Raw genomic sequence first — 20000 nt, 5'->3', positions numbered from 1 at the left:
AAAAACGACCAAACGCAAATGTACTACTACTTCTACGACTCGTTTGAATGTAAAACAGAAATGTAACACTATCTGTGACAATGACGGTTCTACGACTCGTTTGAAAGACAGTATAGATCGAACCTTAACCCACAACTACGACAATTTGTGTCAGACTTTTTTGAGGGCCCCAAAGGGTTTAAAATCGTGATCGTGATTGGCGATTTTTGACCTTTCTGTGACCGTGATTGCCGAAATTTCCATTTCTGTGATCGTGATGGGACTTTGCCTGTGATCCGTGATGACAAAAAAATCAAGTATCGTGATCGTGATCGTCATTTGTTTTCGTGATCGTGATGGGCATTATTGCAAAGCATTTTATTTTCAACGTACATTTTTCACCGCTGTATCACTCTATGATCCTCTATTCGTCAAGGTGTTCGTGATCGTGAAAACAAAAATCAAGGTAACTGTGATCGTGAAAGATAAAATTTCCCTTCCCGTGATCGTGATGATACCCCCCCTTTGGGGCCCTCTTTTTTGAACAGGAAAATATGCCTCTGTTCAACAGTAACCAAAACATGGAAGATGTTTTTGAAACTTTACAGAAATGTAACACTAGCCTATCTGTGACAATGTTGCTTTTGAATTGAACCCACATTTGTTGAACAGGAGAGAATGTTCCTGTTCAACAGTGCCCAAAACACTGAATCTGACGTTTTTGAATCTGTTCTTTCATCTAACTGAATCTGACGTTTTTGAATCTTTTCTGTCATCTAACCCAATTGCTCATGACTTCATCGATCTTGAACATGCCTACTTTTCAAAGAAAGACAGACAAAAGCGAAATCTGCATGTTAGCCATCTGCCTGAAATGGTCAATGCACTTTTGTAAAATTGTCACAGCTGTTATGCACTTTTGTGAAATGGTCAGTGCTGTTGTGCACTTATGCAAAACTTGGTGCTGTGCTGTTAACATTTGAACAAAATGCATTTTGTTCAAATGTTTAGTGCAACTTGCTACTATATAATCGCTGTATGCGCTTTGTGGTAATAATGCACTGTTGTGAAAAGTTTGCGCTAAATCAGTGTTGGCACTATGCATCATTGTTGGAGCACCCTCCTGTAGATGCACCATGCTGAAAAATGTACTTATGAATCAAGCATTGACTGAAATAAACAATTTATATATCCAGCACAACATGCAATTCATTAACTTTTGACCCTAACCTTTAACACTTCCCAAAATAAATCTTTGGTGGACATTGCATCGACGCTGTTCATTTTGAATGAACATTTTTCTTGTATTTACTTGTGGTTAAGAAGGAAGACATAGGCGCGGCCATTTTGAGAACGAAAATGACAGCTATAAACGGATACAAAAATGGCGTCCGATAGTATGACTTTTCTTAAATTAACGACACAAACGACCACATTTTGCTCGCGTTTGGAATTTATTCCTTCAATTATTGTCACTAGGATAATTATTTAGAATGATCGAATGGACTTTTGTTAAATATAAGGCAATTAATAGTCCTGGATTGTGAGCTTTGTATTTACAATGCTGCAAAAGTTCGGTTAAACAGATTCCTGTATTATAGTTGTAGTTTGATCTGTACAGTGAGTAAAGGTCAATTTTCTGACACAAAAGATGCAGTTTTCCACATCTTTAAGTGCCTCAGTAACGTCAGTTGTTATTCACATAATGACATAGGAACCTAAAATAATGGTTACATAATCATTACGTCATAAAATGCGTCAGCGAGGCTCCGTTTGGTATAATGAAAGGCATTTCTTTGGTTAGAAATTGCGATATTTAGCGTTTCGCACGAAAAAGTGCAGATACTATTTCATTGGAATAAAAAGCTACATGTAAGCCTAGTACCGGCCAGAACTGTTAGACAAACAATTCTCTTACTGTGTTATAAAAAGGTAATTTGTTGTTTTGTAAATCAAAAAAGGTACTGTCCACATCTCTGAGAATACCCCCCGCGGGTTAGGGGGAGTCCCATATTGGTTGGGACTAGAAAGAATTTACCCGATGCTACCCAGCATGTCGTAAGAGGCGACTAACGGTTCTGTTTCTTCTCTTCTTTTGTCTTATTTCTGCCTTACCAGTCCTTTCACCTATATTTCCTTCCAAGAAAACTCTCCCTACTATTCCCTGCAGTTTTCCAATTCTTTTCTTGTTGTCTTATTTCTACCTGACTGGATCCATCACCTTTATTTCACTTACCAAAAGTCTTCTTTTCCACATCCTTATTTCTCTGCACCCCGCATGTCGTATGAGGCGACTAACAGATTCTGTTTCTCCTTTTACCCTTGTTAAGTGGTTCTTGTATAGAATATAGTCAATGTTTGTAAAGATTTTAGTCAAGCAGTATGTAAGAAATGTTAAGTCCTTTGTGCTGGAAACTTACATTCTCCCAGTAAGGTCATACAATTATGTTGTACCACGTTGCAAGCCCCTGGAGCAATGTTTTGATTTGTGCTTTTGTGAACAAGAAACAATTAACAAGTGGCTCTATCCCATCTCCCCCCCCCCCCTTTCCCCTATCCCATCTCCCCCCTTTCCCTCGTCGCGATATAACCTTCGTGGTTGAAAACGACGTTAAACATCAAATAAAGAAAGAAAGATCTCTGAGAATGCACTGTAACACTTCAATTAACACTGTGGTTAAACTTCCACAAAGATCGCTGATTTGTGAGATACTACACTCATGATACAAACTATGTACAGTGATATATTGACGTGTGGTATTATTCAAGAAACAAGGGAAATTAAGCGCTCTAAATAAAGACACCAACCGGAGTACATGAGAGTTATTCGGAACCGAGACCTAGGAGGATAGGAAGCATTGGAATAAGGCCACACACAAAAAATAGTCTGTTTACGGTAACATAGGCAAACAAAATAGGGTCGGTAGGTCGGGATTCTTTTTTCTTTTTTGGGGGGGGTCCAAAAAACCATATTTTTAAGTGATTTTGCCAAAAAAAACAGACTTTTTTTTCCCTTAATTAATGCCAAACAAAAGTCTAGGGTCGCACGAAAAAATAGGGTCGGTCGGGATACCGTAAACAGACTTTTTTGTGTGTGGCTTAAACAGATAACTTTCATCTTCAATTCAGTATTACGTTTTTCTTGTTCTGTCTTACTTTTCGGGTTTTTGTGGTTGACGTCTGCGCATGCTTTTCACATTTACTCAAGTTTTGACCAAGTTGATTTAGTCAGGATGCTGATTTTCCGTATGCGTCCAACTGGATGGGGCTCTTATCCACAGTACATAAGAGTCTGCAGAGATCTTTGTTGCCGGGTATACGTGATCGTGAACGCGTAAAAGATTGTGTCTTTTAACCTAGTTGCCAGTGTTTCGTACGTTACATGATTGTCTGCTGTAAGATGCCTGACGAAAAGTAGGTCAGCGCGTCTGGAACTTACGTCGATGGTGCCAGAGTCCAGCGAGCATCGTGCGACACCCGTAATTGACCGCTGCTGGACGCTGCTTATCTCCCCTTCGTTCTCCTCCTTCACTACCCACCCCTTTCGTTATGCATCCCCTAATCCCATCTCTATCCCTTCAACGCAATCCAATTTTGTTCTTCCCCCCCACCCCTTTTTTCTTCTTTCATAACTCTTTTAGAACTGTATTATTTTATTTTGCCCGCGTGGAGATTCCTTTTTGGGGGTAGGTTGTAGTTGGGTTGGGATTGGGGATGGGAGGAGGGGGGGGTGCGGACCTCCGTAGGATTCATGTAGTTTAATTTGTTTTTGACCCCAGCTAAGCGCGTCAGTGGGAGTTCCTTAGTCTTCGTCGGCGTCTGTTTTCCGTACACTTGGTCATTCCGTGCGTGCGTGTGTGTCTGTGCGCCTCTCTCTCTGTCTCTGTCTCTGTCTCTGTCTCTCTCTCTCTCCCTCTCTCTCTCTCTCTCTCTCTCTCTCTCTCTCTCTCTCTCTCTCTCTCTCTCTCTCTCTTCCGCCTCTCTACCCCTATCCCTCTATCTATCAACCCGTCTGTCCAGAATCTGTGGTTCTGTCTGCGTGCTCGTGTCTTTCTTTTCTTTTGTTCTCTTTAAAAAAAGAAGTTTGCCATGCACATCATTAAGGGTCTTTTATTCAATTAACATGCGTACCTCAAAACATACAAGTGTCAGTGTTCATTCATACTTGATCATTCACAACTGTCCCTGGCAAAAATATGGCATATGATTCGTAGCAGATCCTTTGGATGATAACGATTATGGAAAAAAGTACATTTGTTCTAAAGTGTATTTTTGCTCGTGTCTTGCTAACTAGCAGGAGGGCGCTTTGCCCTTGTCTTGATGAACGTATGAGGTCAATCCAGCAAAGAAGTCTGAACACCTGAGTCAGAGGTCATCGTTGCTACCAGCAACAGCAAGGACACAAACATTGAAGATGACGCAAAACACGTTGCAAACAGGCGTACTCAAACCGGATATCCATGTTTGTTAAGACGTCAAACATATTACCCTCTTATGCAATCAGACTGAACTGAACCCGATAGACCTGTTAGCTAAGATGCCAAACATGTTACAAACTTTGCCGTCCGACTAAGGCTGAGACCGGATAGACTTGTTAGCTAAGATTTCCAAACAAACCGGCCCTTGTAGCGCAAGAAGTGGTTCGAATCCCATCAGATCATGTGGGTGTTTCCGGCTACGGCCGGCTCCTACCCAGAGTGGCCCTTTGCTATGGTTACTTTACAACTTGCGACTTTGATCGCACCAGGTTGCGCTAATTATCAACTACCTGGCCAACACCGCAGGTGCCGCGGTTCTCGAACCTGGTCGACGCCATGATATAATATGACAGTAAGCCTACAGTGATGCCCTGTCACGTAGTCTCAACCCGAAATGGAAATGCATAGCATCATCATTATCATCATCCATTTCTCATTGAACATCATAAATAGTCAAAAGAATTGTGTCAGCTCTGAATAAGAACTGGGACAGCAACAACAACAACAAAAGATTACCAAACTATTTCAAAACTATCCCAAACTATTCACACACACACACACACACACACACACACACACACACACACACACACACACAGAGACCATCACCTCGTCTCTATTTCTGATCTATCGCAATACATCAGTGTGGTCAAAATGAACTAAATGTATAAAACGACACAAGAATGCATCGAAACCGGAACTGTCACTACCAACATTAAACTCTCTTTAGTCCTGAACGATTTCGGCCGTGATATTTTTCCTTGCGGAGTGTTTACAGAACGTTATACTGTCAAAACCGAAAGCTTAGCCGGATTGTTTGACCTCATTATCTCTCGAACCATCTATACAGAGATATTTACGAGTCATACCGGGCCTCAGAAAGTTGACTGAACTGTGATTTAACGAATGTGACCTCGCTTGACCTGATTATCACTCGAACTCTACCTAAAGATCAACATGCAGGTTGTAACCTGGAAACGGGACTGAACAATGACTACGTGCATGACGTCACTTGACCTGAATATTGATCAAACTCTGTATTCAGATGAATCGATTATATAGCTCAGATAGTGGTTTGAACAATGATCACCTATGTGATTAATTCTATTTTCATTTGACCTGATTGGTTTGAAGAGTCAAAATGTTGTGGAGGGAGTGATATTTGTCTTCATTGGAGCAGTTCTATTATTCGTACGACGGGTGCACTCCGATCAAAAGTATCGTAACTAAAAGTTACACCCCAGAGTAATGGTCCGTGACAGATACCGCTGATAGGATTTGTGCTTTTTTCGGTAAATTTACATAATGGCCCAAAATGTTTCAGTAATTCGCCGACTATGTATAGTCAGTCCTTTATTGGCGACACCCCCCCCTCCCCAACACACACACACACACACACACTCATACAAACACACACACACACATACACATAAACACACACACACACATACACATAAATGCACACACACACACACACACAAACACACACACACTTCACACCCCCCCCCCCTCACACTCCCCCTCTCCCTCTCTGAAAAGTTCGACAGGACTGGTGTTCACAAAAATAATGGAGGCCAAGTTTTCAGCGATTTGGACTTGACCTGGTTATTTCACGAACACTGCACAAAGATAAACCGGTCATATCCCAGAAAGGGAATTGAACAATGATTACGTATTTGACCCCACTTGACCCGCATGTGTCAGTCACTGCCTTTCAGATGACTGACCCAGATTTTGCCGAACGCAACAATGGCTACAGTTCCTCGTAACAGATAAAACTGACCCGGTTAGGACAATGACAATGTGAACCATCGGCCCCTGCTTATTCTCACACGGTCATTCTGTTCAGGTAAAAGTCTACCCACGTATGGGCCGGATTATTACATGACAAAAACATGTCCTCTCTATTGTCACACAATATCGGAGGATTGACGACGCTTGCTTGTGTCATTTGATGTTCATCTTTCTTTGTTGCGCAAAAGGTTTCACATTAAAATGCAAGAGTGAGTTTTGAAGTCCGGATGCTTGTGTTATTCAATGTGTTTAACTCTTTGAGATGAAAGAAGTCTAAGTTTAAACACAAGCGTAAAAAGTAAGGTGTGTGCTTGTGTTTGTGTCATTTACCCTTTTCTGTTGTTAATGTTTGCAGCGGAAAGAGTGCATGTAAACGCAAGCGTAAATGCTCAGTGCAAATTGCAAAAATCTGATAGGTTGCTGCTTTCGGGGGAAAATGTCATATGTATGCATGCAGATCACTATTTTACTGTTCTTTTCGAGGACACCGACGATTATCATGTCATAGCGTTGGACTACATTGCCGAAAAGCACCGTCAATATTTTACTAACAATGATACTTTTTGTGAAAAACTTGAACATCAAAAGTTCTGATGTTCAAACAAATGTGTGCATGCAACTTCCTTATTTTGAGCCATTTGTCATCTAGTTCACAATTTTCAAAAAACGTCATGCCAGTTGTAAGTGTTGTTATCACAATTTCAACAGGTGATGTGCTTTGCGGAAACACTCGAATAAAATATCATTTTCAAAGTTGAAACACGGTCACGATATTTTTCAAAAACGAAAAGAAAGGTTAGGAGTACTTTGACTTCCTTAATACGTATCCGATTTTTACAGCGGGCATTGGCCTGCTAACCACAGCATTATCGCAAAATGTTTCCTGTTGAACACGCTTAAACTTGAACAATAGAGTATTTAACATTTGAAAGCCAATGACAACCGTCGAACCGTTGAATTATTGCAAAGTGCATGTTTCTCTTAAAAACGCTTTACAGTGAACAATAGAGTGATTAGCGTGCTAAAGCTAGAGATAACCGCCCTCGCAGTTGAATGGAATGGATCAACGATGTCGTCACCATTGCATCATGGCACAGGTCATATCAGTTGATTGGCTGAGCGCGGATTGCATCAGGATATGGCCCAATATCGCGCCAATGACCGTTGAGTGAGTGGTTTCAGGAAATACTTTCGTCATGATCTGTGTATAGCCAATCAACCGAATCGGTCGTGCAGCTTGTGTTGACATGATAGTTATTGTGCCGCTATGCTAATTTATCCTTGCACGAGTTTAATGTTCAGATTTCATCTCGTTGTTACGAGTCAATGTAATTTGTTGACGACAATCTCTCATCACTAGCTCAAAAACCGTAACTACGAAAGGGCCTAGATGACCTGCATTATTCTATTTTGGAAGCAGGCGACATGAAGAAGATAATGAATCAGTTATATTCCCTCATTTTGGCAAAACTTCGACAGACAGACTACTGACTATTTATGTCCCTGCGCCCTGCGTCTGGAGATACGCGCGCGATATAAGACTTCATAATTATAATAATGTCCAAAATTACAGGAAATACATAGCTGACATGTTTGGGGAATATGCCATTCAAACTTTCTGCATCTGATTCCAGCACATTTTAAACCGTGGCATCATTACGACTTCACATATTCGGGCGATAACAGTCCTCCTCATGGGGTCAAAGCAGACAGTGAAAAAGAGTGCGTATTCAGTCGTTGACCCGCCGAGGGGCGTGACGGGCCACAAGAGGGATTGGGGTCAGATAAGAGATCGGAGCTCAGGGTGACGCGACGTTGGACAATGGTTGAATCATAATGGTCAATTCTGCACACACACATTCACTCCTGAAGACTCATTGGCATCACGTGTTTTCTCTACAGGCTGTGATTTCGTTTAAACTGTGTTTTACGTCTTCGGACTTTGAAGCCATAGTGATTTAAGTGCAGATTGTTGAGCACTGTGATGTTCAGGGTGACCCAAAGAAAATAAACCCCACAAAAATGTTAATAACTTCTACATCATGCTGTTGTCCGAATTACCTCATATTTGTTGTACATTAATTTTAGCTTATGCATAACCTTTCCATAAATTGGGAAGTTTGAAGGTCAAATGGTTTGACTTTTGTGCAATTTCCAAACATTTCCTAATTCGGAGATCGACTCAACAGTATACGAGGTTTGAAATTGAGCTGTAGCCAAACTAACCCTATTTAAGCCCTCCCGATCCGGCGTTTCTTTGTGGCTATTTGAAGGACCTAGTATACCATAACCAACATTAGACAATAAGTGACTTGAAAACAGCAATTACAGGCAGGATCAGGGCATTTCCCATGGAGGAATGCGTTCATGTCATTGATGAATTTTACGCGCTATTGCGCAAGTGTACATTTACAACGAAGGGGGTCATTTTTCAAGTCATCTGAGTTTAGCGAATATCTTCATAGTTGTGTATGAACTTCAGTTTGTTCAAGACCATTCCACAAAGTGTCCAGTGTGTAGGTAAAATTGTTCGACTTTTACCTTCAGATCTCTCCAAACTGTGTTACAAATTACACCTCCGAAACTGTAAATGACACCATCGCTTTCTTTGTCTATGGAGTGCCCTGTAACAGGGTTTTTTCTGGTCACTGATGATCTGGGCTCTGAAGGGGGTATTTTGGTATACTCAGACGTTCAGATAATCCAAAAACCAAAGTCTGGAGGGTTTAAATCAGATTAGTATGGCTACCGCTCAATGTCAAACCTCCGACCATTTGAACTACAGCATTGCCGCAGTGTGTGTAAGTCTTGCATAAGCTGAAGTTAATGTATACAAAATATGAAGTCATTCCCTCAAAAGATGTTGAAGTTATTAGCATTTTTGTGGTTTGCATTTGTTTGGGTCACTCTGTATGTTTCACTGCCCAAGAACTGTCCTCCTGCTTTGTGAGGACATAGCAATCTATGAACATGAGTCTTGTGATGTTTTATGCGAATTTATGGGGGGTAGGGTGGGGTGGGGGGGAGCAGTGATAAAGATGGGCTGTTATGAGTGAGGGGTTTGTGTGTGTGTGTGTGTGTGTGTGTGTGTGTGCGTGCGTGCGTGCGTGCGTGCGTCCGTCCGTCCGTCCGTCCGTCCGTCCGTCCGTCCGTCCGTCCGTCCGTCCGTCCGTCCGTCCGTCCGTCCGTCCGTCCGTCCGTCCGTCCGTCTGTCCGTCCGTCTGTCTGTCTGTCTATCTGTCCATCTGTATCTATGTCTCTGTGTCTCCGTGTTTGTCTGTGTCGACGCCTCTGCCTCCGTGTGTAATTTCATAGTTGATATGATATTTATAACAAATATTTTATTCAAACGGAAATAGAGATCGTTCATAACACATATACCTTGTTCTGCCAAGTTGTGTGGATAAGACAATGGATCATATTATTAACCTTAAATACATTTTGTTCAAACTTGAAAAACAATATCGTATACATTAAACTATATCAAAAATGTCTCTGTTATCGTTTCATTTTCTACTTATCTTCCACCAAAACGATTTTATAAACAGAAGGATCAACATGTCATTGCTGCGGAAAGATACCTTGTTTTGTCATGAGCTCTAAAGAAATCGTTATTTTTTCATTCATAGCATGACATCGATCTATTATTAGAAATCCCTTAACGCGATAAGAGTTCCGTTAAAATTACAGGTCACTCACTTAAAAAAATCTTTTGCGACGATAACAAAAAAGTATGTGTACGCTTGTCAACTTTCTATCAAATATGGTTGTGGAAAAGCCCCGGCGTGTCAGTAAATCTTTATTTTACAGTTTTGGTTGTAATCGACGGATTTAGTGACATTGTCAAGTGTTTTTTGTCCGTCTTAGTTTATGTACTATTGTATCACATGACTTCCTTATGTTCAATTTCATTCAAAAGCTTATTTTGAGAAACACCTAAACGAGTGAACTGCTCTTTCAAAAGGTCACTCCGATTGGTTTAAAACCAATTTTATTCAAAATACATGACATGAAACAATAGACAAAAATGCAGCTAGGACACGAACTCAAGCAAATGCTTATTTGACGTGACCATAACAATACCAAGTCACACAAGTTTTCATGATGGTGGACAACACAGTTATTAACCAGAAGAACTCCGATTAACAAAATCCTCTGAATTCTGCATTAATGCAAAACAAATCCGTGTCAACTTATCACTTTCCTATCAAGTATGGCTAGGGGGAAACCACCGCGTATATAAGCAAATCCATTAATTATTTTCAGTGGACTGGGGGGCCCCGGGTAGCTCAGTTGGTAGAGCACTGGACTTGTGATCGAAAGGTCGCTGGTTCGAATCCGGGCCGGGAGACCCAGAGACGGTATCCATCTACCACCCCCGTGTCACCACAGACCTCGGTCATTCCACCTAAACACGCATATACTTGTGTTTCACACCTAAAGTCGGATTAAAACCCGGGAACATGCCCCTAATGGCTTTGGATTTCTCCCACTGACACACATTGCCGAAAATCCATGAAAAGTCCGTCTCAGCTAATCCAACGATTGACTGTTGTGTGTATCAGTGCCTATTTTGAGAAACCCATAAACACGTTAACTGTTCCGTAAACTTCGATGCCACTCCATTCAACAAACTCCTCTGTATGACAAAGAATCTTTTAAGCTTTTAAGTTTAAGCTTATCAATTTAGTCAGGTTTCGGGGAAAAAACCCAGGTGTGTAAAACTTACTACTGAAAAGTCCATCATAGTTTTCTTGCTAGTCCTCTTTCGTTTAGTTGACTTAAAAGTGACTGATGACAGTGCATCTTTGAGTGTCACGTGTGTCTTATGTTGATTGGGACTGACGAACTGGACTCGTTAGACAAATACGGACTCGAGAGACAAATATTTACAGTGTGTAATCAAGAATGTAATTTTAGAAATGCCATAGCCACCATGACGAAGAACTTCCGTTCACTATCAGCATTCCTCGAACACCGCGTCGGCCGATACAAGAAACAGGACAACAAAATGTAATAAAAGTCATTAGTAATGATGTTAATAAGAGCACATTTATAAGTTTAACTTTCTGTGGTACGGTAACTGTGTCGTATACACAATCTCACTACATAGTAATATATATATATATTTTTTTTTTAATAAACGACGAACAAAGCACCATTTATGCCAAAAGCCATTGGTGGCAGTCAGTCACTGTGTGGGATAACATTCATGCACACATACACAAATTAAGAGTTTTAAAAGTTAACTATAAAATTAAAAGTTGATGTGGTTAAGAAGATACAGATAATCAGACATGAAAAAAGAGAGGGCAAGACGGAGAGAGAGAGAGAGAGAGAGAGAGAGAGAGAGAGAGAGAGAGAGAGAGAGAGAGAGAGAGAGAGAGAGAGAGAGAGAGAGAGTGAGAGAGAGAGAGAGAGAGAGAAGGAGAGAGAGAGAAGAAGAAGAGAGAGAGAGAGAGAGAGAGAGAGAGAGAGAGAGAGAGAGAGAGAGAGAGAGATTTCTAAAAAGCACAACTTCCGTCTCTTCGTGATTTTATGGAATTATGTGTATTTTACTTATAGCTCTTCTTGTATCTAATTTTCTGTTTTACGCTTAACTATTTAGCTTTTTTGTGACAAGCTTTGAGACAATTTTCTGTGGCAGAACAGACAGAATACAGGTTTGGTTCGTGTTCCTGTTCTTACTCTCTGCAAGGCATCCCTCTTTTTTTCCAGCTGGACACCAAAACACCTGCCTGTCGCACACCTTTATTGCCTGTCGCACACCTTTATTACAGTGTTCTAGATGGTCGAACGTGTAGCAAAGACCTGTGCGTGTACGTGTAGATATTGTGTCACCCGTGACCCACTTTTTTCTCCAATGTTCCAAATGCATACGTTGTTTTGCTACCAGCAAGACTGCAGATCTTGGCAAACGCGTGACGTAAAAACTAGATTTGATGACGTTACCCGTACACGTTCCCGTACACGTTCCCGTACACGTCCTTAAAAGTGCTGACCTAGATCTTGCTATTGCCGGTCGCACAACTTATTGCCTGTCGGACACCTTATTGCCTGTCGCACAACTTATTGCCTGTAGTACACCTTATTGCCTGTCGCACAACGTATTGCCTGTCGTACACCTTTATTGTCTGTCGCACAAGTTATAATATGCAGCTTCAACTATTCGCATTCGAACTCACTTGACCGAGCGGGATTCGGGCGGAAAGAGTTTGTCGCAACATCCGCGGCCCTGTCGTGTCGCAATATTTGCGAAAAACACCCGGCCTGCTTTTTCACTTCGCCACCACGCTTCGGATCATGACCTAGATTGCCCTGCGGCCCAAACGACCTACTACGTCATCACTTATTGTGCAACGAAAGGAGGGTGGCGCCCTCTTGACCGGCGAAGTGTTGACCGAGACCGGTCTCGTCGCTGTCGGGGATTTCTGAGGACAACCGAGATTGACCCGTGAGGTCTTTTTGTTCTGCTCCGTTTGGGAATAGACAGACTGAGACTGTAGCGTCGAGAAGACAATGAACGATATTGGGACAGTTACTTTCTCCCTCGCTTTTCTGACCCAAAAGACACAAGTGTGTCGGAATCTTTTGATGAACAGTTTCTGAAGCGTAGAAGTATTATTATTATTGTTATCTCTTCCCCGAGAAATAAGTACAATTATTCCGTTTAATTTGAATTGTGGAAGATTTAAAGAATATTATCACCGGCTTTAAAAACTCGTTACAATTGTTTTCTGACTCGAAACAGAGCGTTTGAATGTATGGTTTATTAGTTTCTAAAGTGTATCAGTATTATATCAGTGTATATGAGAGTATCAATCTGTTTCATCGAATACAACTCAACTGCCAGGATAAATTCGACACAATACGTATTATCTAAGAACACTAGTGCTCTACTGGTTATTATGAGCTATATTTGGACTCCCACCATCGGTTTTCCCGACAATGAAGATGTGGAATATTTCGCAGATTAGTTTCTGAAGCTTATAACTATAAGTATTTCCGGTCAAACTACACTTGACCGGTTTAAGTGCTCAACTGAGTTTAATCGATGTTTGGACGATTTGTTGAATATTTTGTACATAGGTTTCTGAAGCGTATAGGCCCCTATATATAAATTACCTGTATTTCAAAATACAGCACACATCCTACACATACACTCGACACGATGTTTTGTGAAGGATTTAGGTTTGTACACACAAGGAGCGGTGTTAATACTTTCCGTCCAACGGTTATATTATTGCATTGACAACGAACAAATATTTTAGAGAACTGATATCGGTCATATCTCGGGTTTTCCACATGTCTGATCCCATGAATATATGCAGTATTCATACAGCCTAGTTTCCGAGCAACTACAGTATATAGGAAATATAGCATAATTATATTGTCTGCGAAGCAAGTGCACATGTACCTTGTCTCGGGGGCGGGTGTATATAAATAAGATAAACAAACATACACTTACGAGTGAGCCACAACGGGATAGGGAAACAAACAGGATGCATCGTTTGACGCAATAGATTTACGAAACCACGGAAGCGTTACAGTCCAGGCAAAATGTAACACCTTTTGAATTCCCCTAACTGGGAAAAGATGATGATACTTTATTTTTGTTTTAGATATCAATTTGATAATCATATACGACGTAGTACCTTGAAAAACTTGAAATACAATTAAAGAGGGGTAAATTGGTGCGTGTCACCCTTCACTAACACGCATTCAAGCACTCACGCACGCATGCACGCACGCACGCAAGCACGCTCTCACACACACACACACACACACACACACACACGCACACGCACGCACACACACACACACACACACGCACACGCACGCACACACACACACACACACACACCAACACACACATAAGAACGCACGTGTCTTCTTAAATCCTTTTTATATTTAGTCAAGTTTTGACTAAATATTTTAACATCGAGGGGGAATCGAAACGAGGGTCGTGGTGTATGTGCGTGTGTGTGTCTGTGTGTGTGTCTGTGTGTGTGTCTGTGTGTGTAGAGCGATTCAGACTAAACTACTGGACCGATCTTTATGAAATTTGACATGAGAGTTCCTGGGTATGAAATCCCCGAACGTTTTTTTCATTTTTTTGATAAATGTCTTTGATGACGTCATATCCGGCTTTTCGTGAAAGTTGAGGCGGCACTGTCACGCCCTCATTTTTCAACCAAATTGGTTGAAATTTTGGTCAAGTAATCTTTGACGAAGCCCGGACTTCGGTATTGCATTTCAGCTTGGTGGCTTAAAAATTAATTAATGACTTTGGTCATTAAAAATTAAAAAAAATAAAAATTTATAAAACGATCCAAATTTACGTTTATCTTATTCTCCATCATTTGCTGATTCCAAAAACATATAAATATGTTATATTCGGATTAAAAACAAGCTCTGAAAATTAAATATATAAAAATTATTATCAAAATTAAATTGTCGAAATCAATTTAAAAACACTTTCATCTTACTCCTTGTCGGTTCCTGATTCCAAAAACATATAGATATGATATGTTTGGATTAAAAACACGCTCAGAAAGTTAAAACAAAGAGAGGTACAGAAAAGCGTGCTATCCTTCTTAGCGCAACTACTACCCCGCTCTTCTTGTCAATTTCACTGCCTTTGCCATGAGCGGTGGACTGACGATGCTACGAGTATACGGTCTTGCTGAAAAATGGCATTGCGTTCAGTTTCATTCTGTGAGTTCGACAGCTACTTGACTAAATATTGTATTTTCGCCTTACGCGACTTGTTACATTTAGTCAAGTTTTGACTAAATGTTTTAACATAGAGGGGGAATCGAGACGAGGGTCGTGGTGTATGTGTGTGTGTGTATGTGTGTCTGTCTGTGTGTGTGTGTGTGTGTGTGTTTGTGTGGGTGTGTGTGTGTTAGTGTGTTAGTGTGTGTGTGTGTGTGTGTGTGTGTGTGTGTGTGTGTGTGTCTGTCTGTCTGTTTGTGTGTGTGTGTAGAGCGATTCAGACTAAACTACTGGACCGATCTTTATGACATTTTACATGAGAGTTCTTGGGAATGATATCCCCGAATGTTTTTTTTAATTTTTGTCGATAAATGTCTTTGATGACGTCATATCCGGCTTTTTGTAAAAGTTGAGGCGGCACTGTCACACCCTCATTTTTCAATCAAATTGATTGACATTTTGGCCAAGCAATCTTCGACGAAGGCCGGACTTCGGTATTGCATTTCAGCTTGGTGGCTTAAAAATTAATTAATGACTTTGGTCATTAAAAATCTGAAAATTGTAAAAAAAAAAAAAATTTTTATAAAACACGTTCATCTTGTTCTTCATCATTTTTCTGATTCCAAAAACATATAAATATGTTATATTTGGATTAAAAGCAAGCTCTGAAAATTAAAAATATAAAAACTATGATCAAAATTAAATTTTCGAAATCAATTTAAAAACACTTTCATTTTATTCCTTGTCGGTTCCTGATTCCAAAAACATATAGATATATGTTTGGATTAAAAGCACGCTCAGAAAGTTAAAACATGCTACGAGTTAGTATACGGTTTTGCTGAAAAATTGCAGTGCGTTCAGTTTCATTCTGTGAGTTCGACAGCTTGACTAAATGTTGTATTTTCGCCTTATGCGACTTGTTTTTTTACTACGCTGAAGGAGTACGTTACTTTCGAAAGTGTCACATATGGGTGAGGTCGCTGAAAAATTCCACTTTTATCAAAAAACAGAATAATAATTCAATACACGGCATAAGTTTAGAAGCAAAAAATAATAACCCGAAACAGAGGTAGACTGAAGCGTGTTCTCGCTTTCTGTATGACTTGTCGGAGATAATCCACCTCAGTGCTACCGTGACTCAAACCCGGGCAGGATGACGTTATTCTTGGTATTAACTTACATTTAGAAAATACCACGCATCAGTGCAGTCACCAAATAATTCCAATTGTATCAGAAAACGTTATTAGAGTTTGATATATACACGACGTAACTAAATAATATTAAATCAAAACTAGACTAAATGTTAAAAAAAAAGAGAGAGCGAGAAAGAGAGAGAGGGGGTATACAGATTGAGAGGGGCGAAGAGTGGGAGCATGAGAGAGAGAGAGAGAGGGGGAGGGAGAGAGAGAGAGAGAGGGGGGGAGGGAGAGAGAGAGAGAGAGAGGGGGGTGAGGGAGAGAAAGAGAGAGGGGGGAGGGAGAGAGAGAGAGAGAGAGAGAGGGGGAGGGAGAGAGAGAGAGAGAGGGGGGAGGGAGAGAGAGAGAGAGAGGGGGGAGGGAGAGAGAGAGAGACAGAGAGAGAGAGAGACAGAGAGAGAGAGAGAGAGGGAGGAGGGAGAGAGAGAGGGGGAAGAGAGAGAGAGGGGGGGAGGGAGAGAGAGAGGGGGAAGAGAGAGAGAGAGTGGGGAAGGGAGAGAGAGAGGGGGAAGAGAGAGAGAGAGGGGGGGAGGGAGAGAGAGAGGGGGAAGAGAGAGAGAGATGGGGGAGGGAGAGAGAGAGGGGGGAAGAGAGAGAGAGAGGGGGAGGGAGAGAGAGAGAGAAAGAGAGAGAGAGAGAGAGAGAGAGAGTGAAAGAGACTGAGAGAGACTGAGAGAAATATAGAGAAAGGGGACAGAGAGAGAAAAAGAGAATGAGAGAAGGAGATAGAGACAACCAAACAGAGAGACAGACTGAGCATCAGAGAGAGAAAGATAATAAATGAAGAACAGTAGTAGTATAAACTGTATCTTGTCCTCCACAGGATTTTCTATGACTTGTCGGAAAGAGATAATACATGAATACACCTGTTACGCAAACCGGAGACGGTAAGGATTATGCTGTTGTCGAACACACATTAACAATAACTCGTGTCACAAATGAGGATTGACTGACGGAATATTCCCCACTTTATCAGAAAGCATGATAACTGTAACTCGATATTCCACGTTCCCGAAAAATTAAGCGCACAGTAAACTTGTACATATGCTACCCCCTCCCCTTTTTTCTGTGCAAAATGTGCCACTGTCAGTACCCTACCCCTATAAGTCATGTTAATATTATGTGGGTGTCGACATTTCAGTTCTCATTTTATCAGAACGCATAATCAAGACCGGATATATACGGCGAACTCTCAAAAGTGGGAAATGTATTGATTAAGCAGCGGATTTCCCTATTTTGAGCGGGCCATGAGAGATTGGCCGAAACTACCGCTAGAGGGCGTGTTTGGGTGCGTTCAGTCGTATAAAATAACTGGAATTCCGCGAACTATGCCAAAAAGGACCAATACATGAATTCTGATTGTATTTTTAACCTAATATATGACATTTTTATATTTGTGTAAAAAACCCCACAAATAACGTATAATAAACGAAACACAGTAATATAAACTTTGCATGCCCCTTAATTTTAAAACAACTCGAAAAACAAGAGTAGTTATACATTGAAGTGCATTTTTGACCAAGTGCACTCACCTGTACTGATTGTTTTTCTCGTGCTTTCACCGTCTCATGTTTTGTTGACATGACATAAGCCGTGACAATGCACCTGTCAGTCCCATGACAAGAAGATTGCGTTGGGACAGTGAGTAGGGAGGGAGGGATTGTCACACAAATATAAACTATGGCGTACCAACCCCCCCCCCCTTCCCCCCTCTCCGCCAGAAACATCCATACACACAAACACACACAATTCTTTCAATTGTTGTTGTTGTTGCTGTTGTTGCTGTTGTTGTTGTTGTTGTTGTTGTTGTTGTTGTTGTTGTTGTTGATGTTGTTGATGATTAATCGCTTGTTCGTGCATGGGAATGCACCTGTACTGATCGTCACATGACGGTGAGTGACTGTGTGAAAATGTCATAGCTGAATGAGAGAGAATGATGGCTTGCAGAAAAATGTCCTGCTTTATCGGAAACCCCGACCGTGACCGGGCTTAGAGAGGTGAATAACCTGCGAATCATAACAGGGGGGAAAAACGAAAAAACATTTACTGTAACAGCAACATCACACACAAACAAAGCGCAAAGCCACAGAAGCGTGAAGTAGCCTACCTCAGTTGTGACATTCAATGCTAAAAAATGAGGCATTCCCACGTACCGCTGTATTCAGTGCCCTCAAACACAGCTGAGAAAATGCAAGCAACAACTCGATCGCAAAGAAAACAAACTACCCCCTCATCACTTCTCTTTCCCCCACTACCATCACCGACACCCAACCACCCCACGCACTCTAACACGCTGAGACACGAACACACACACACACGCACTCACTCATGCACACGCATGCACGCAGGCCCGCATACACGCGCACACACACTCACACATGCACACCCACGTACGCACACACGCACGAGCACACCGCACGCACGCGCACACACACACACAAACGCGCACACACACGCCCACCCGCACGCACGCATGCACGTACGCACGCACGTACACACACACACACACACACACACACACACACTGTGACGCTATACCCCAGCCCCACTCCACCTTACCCGCTCTCCTAAGCTCACCTCCGCTCAAAACTCTTTCGTTATATATAACGCACACGGTACTCAGATCGTGAAAGAAAAACAAACCTTCTTTTTTATTTCGGCGATAGTATAAACAGGCTGGGCCTTTCATTGTATTTAAATACCGATTAGGTTCAACGAACTGAAGTAAAAAGAGTCCTGTACATTGACACAGCAAGTGACCCCGCACAAGGAAGTAAAAATTGATATAGTAGTGAGTAACTTGAAATCGACGAGGACTTTCCTCACTGCAATGTGATGACAGTGTTTTGGAAAAGGTAATATAAGTCGCACAGTAGGCTACATTTTCCAGTTACGTACGTTATATTATATATCAAGGTATATCTATGTTATTTGTTTATATGCATTCAAAGTTGGACTATAGTGTGTTTTATTCATAGTTAATACGTAAAGCGCGGAGAGCACGATTCTTCGTGGATCGCGCTGTACGAGTATATTAAGCTCTCATTATAATTAGAAGTAGTAGTGGAATCAAGAAAGAATAGATCAGGATTAGTGTTAGTTTTATTGAAGATAAAATCAAACATTCACAGGAACTTTTGACCTGTCGGCTTTTAAAGTGAATAAACAAAAGATACAACAGACAAAATATATTATAACACTTTTTTTTCTAACCTTATTTGTGTTTTTATTCTTGTTTTGGAACGTTAGCATTCTATCTGTTTTGTATCTTTAAAATGTAATGAGTTTTTTTTCGAGCTTTTGGGACTCTATAGGGTCGAATAAATGCACGTACCAGACCGTTTTGGAAAATAACAAAACCTAAACAGGAAGTTTTCCTTAAAACTCTGTATCTCTGTTCACAGTTTGTCTAAATCTAGTACCTTGTTAGTTAGATTCCTTAAACAAAAAATTGGGAGCAAGGACGGTCCTGTAGTGCATTCAGAAGCTTGAAATTCATAATTTTTGAAATAGAAAAGAATAAATCTAGGATTTTCATGTACAAAGTATTTTTTGTTGCAGTTTATGCCATTAAAAAAAAGTCTCTGACAAAAAAGTCAATATGCCGCCTTTTTCCAAGCGCTGTCACAGTTATAGGAAGAAGAAAAGAACGGGATGTTTGCACAATGACACACAGTAGTGTCACGCTGTTCAGTCGCTCTACTTCACCAGAAACTTGTCGAGGGTTTGTTACTGGAAAACTGTGAAGCCCAGTGTGAATGGACGAACGACCGGTTTTAGAAGTGTTACCGTATTCTGATAAGGCCAAAAAAAAATAGGTCTGTTTACGGTAACA

The sequence above is a fragment of the Littorina saxatilis genome, linkage group LG17, assembly GCF_037325665.1.
Source record: "Littorina saxatilis isolate snail1 linkage group LG17, US_GU_Lsax_2.0, whole genome shotgun sequence".
Lineage (NCBI taxonomy): Eukaryota > Metazoa > Mollusca > Gastropoda > Littorinimorpha > Littorinidae > Littorina > Littorina saxatilis.
Note: the sequence above shows the minus strand (reverse complement) of the source record.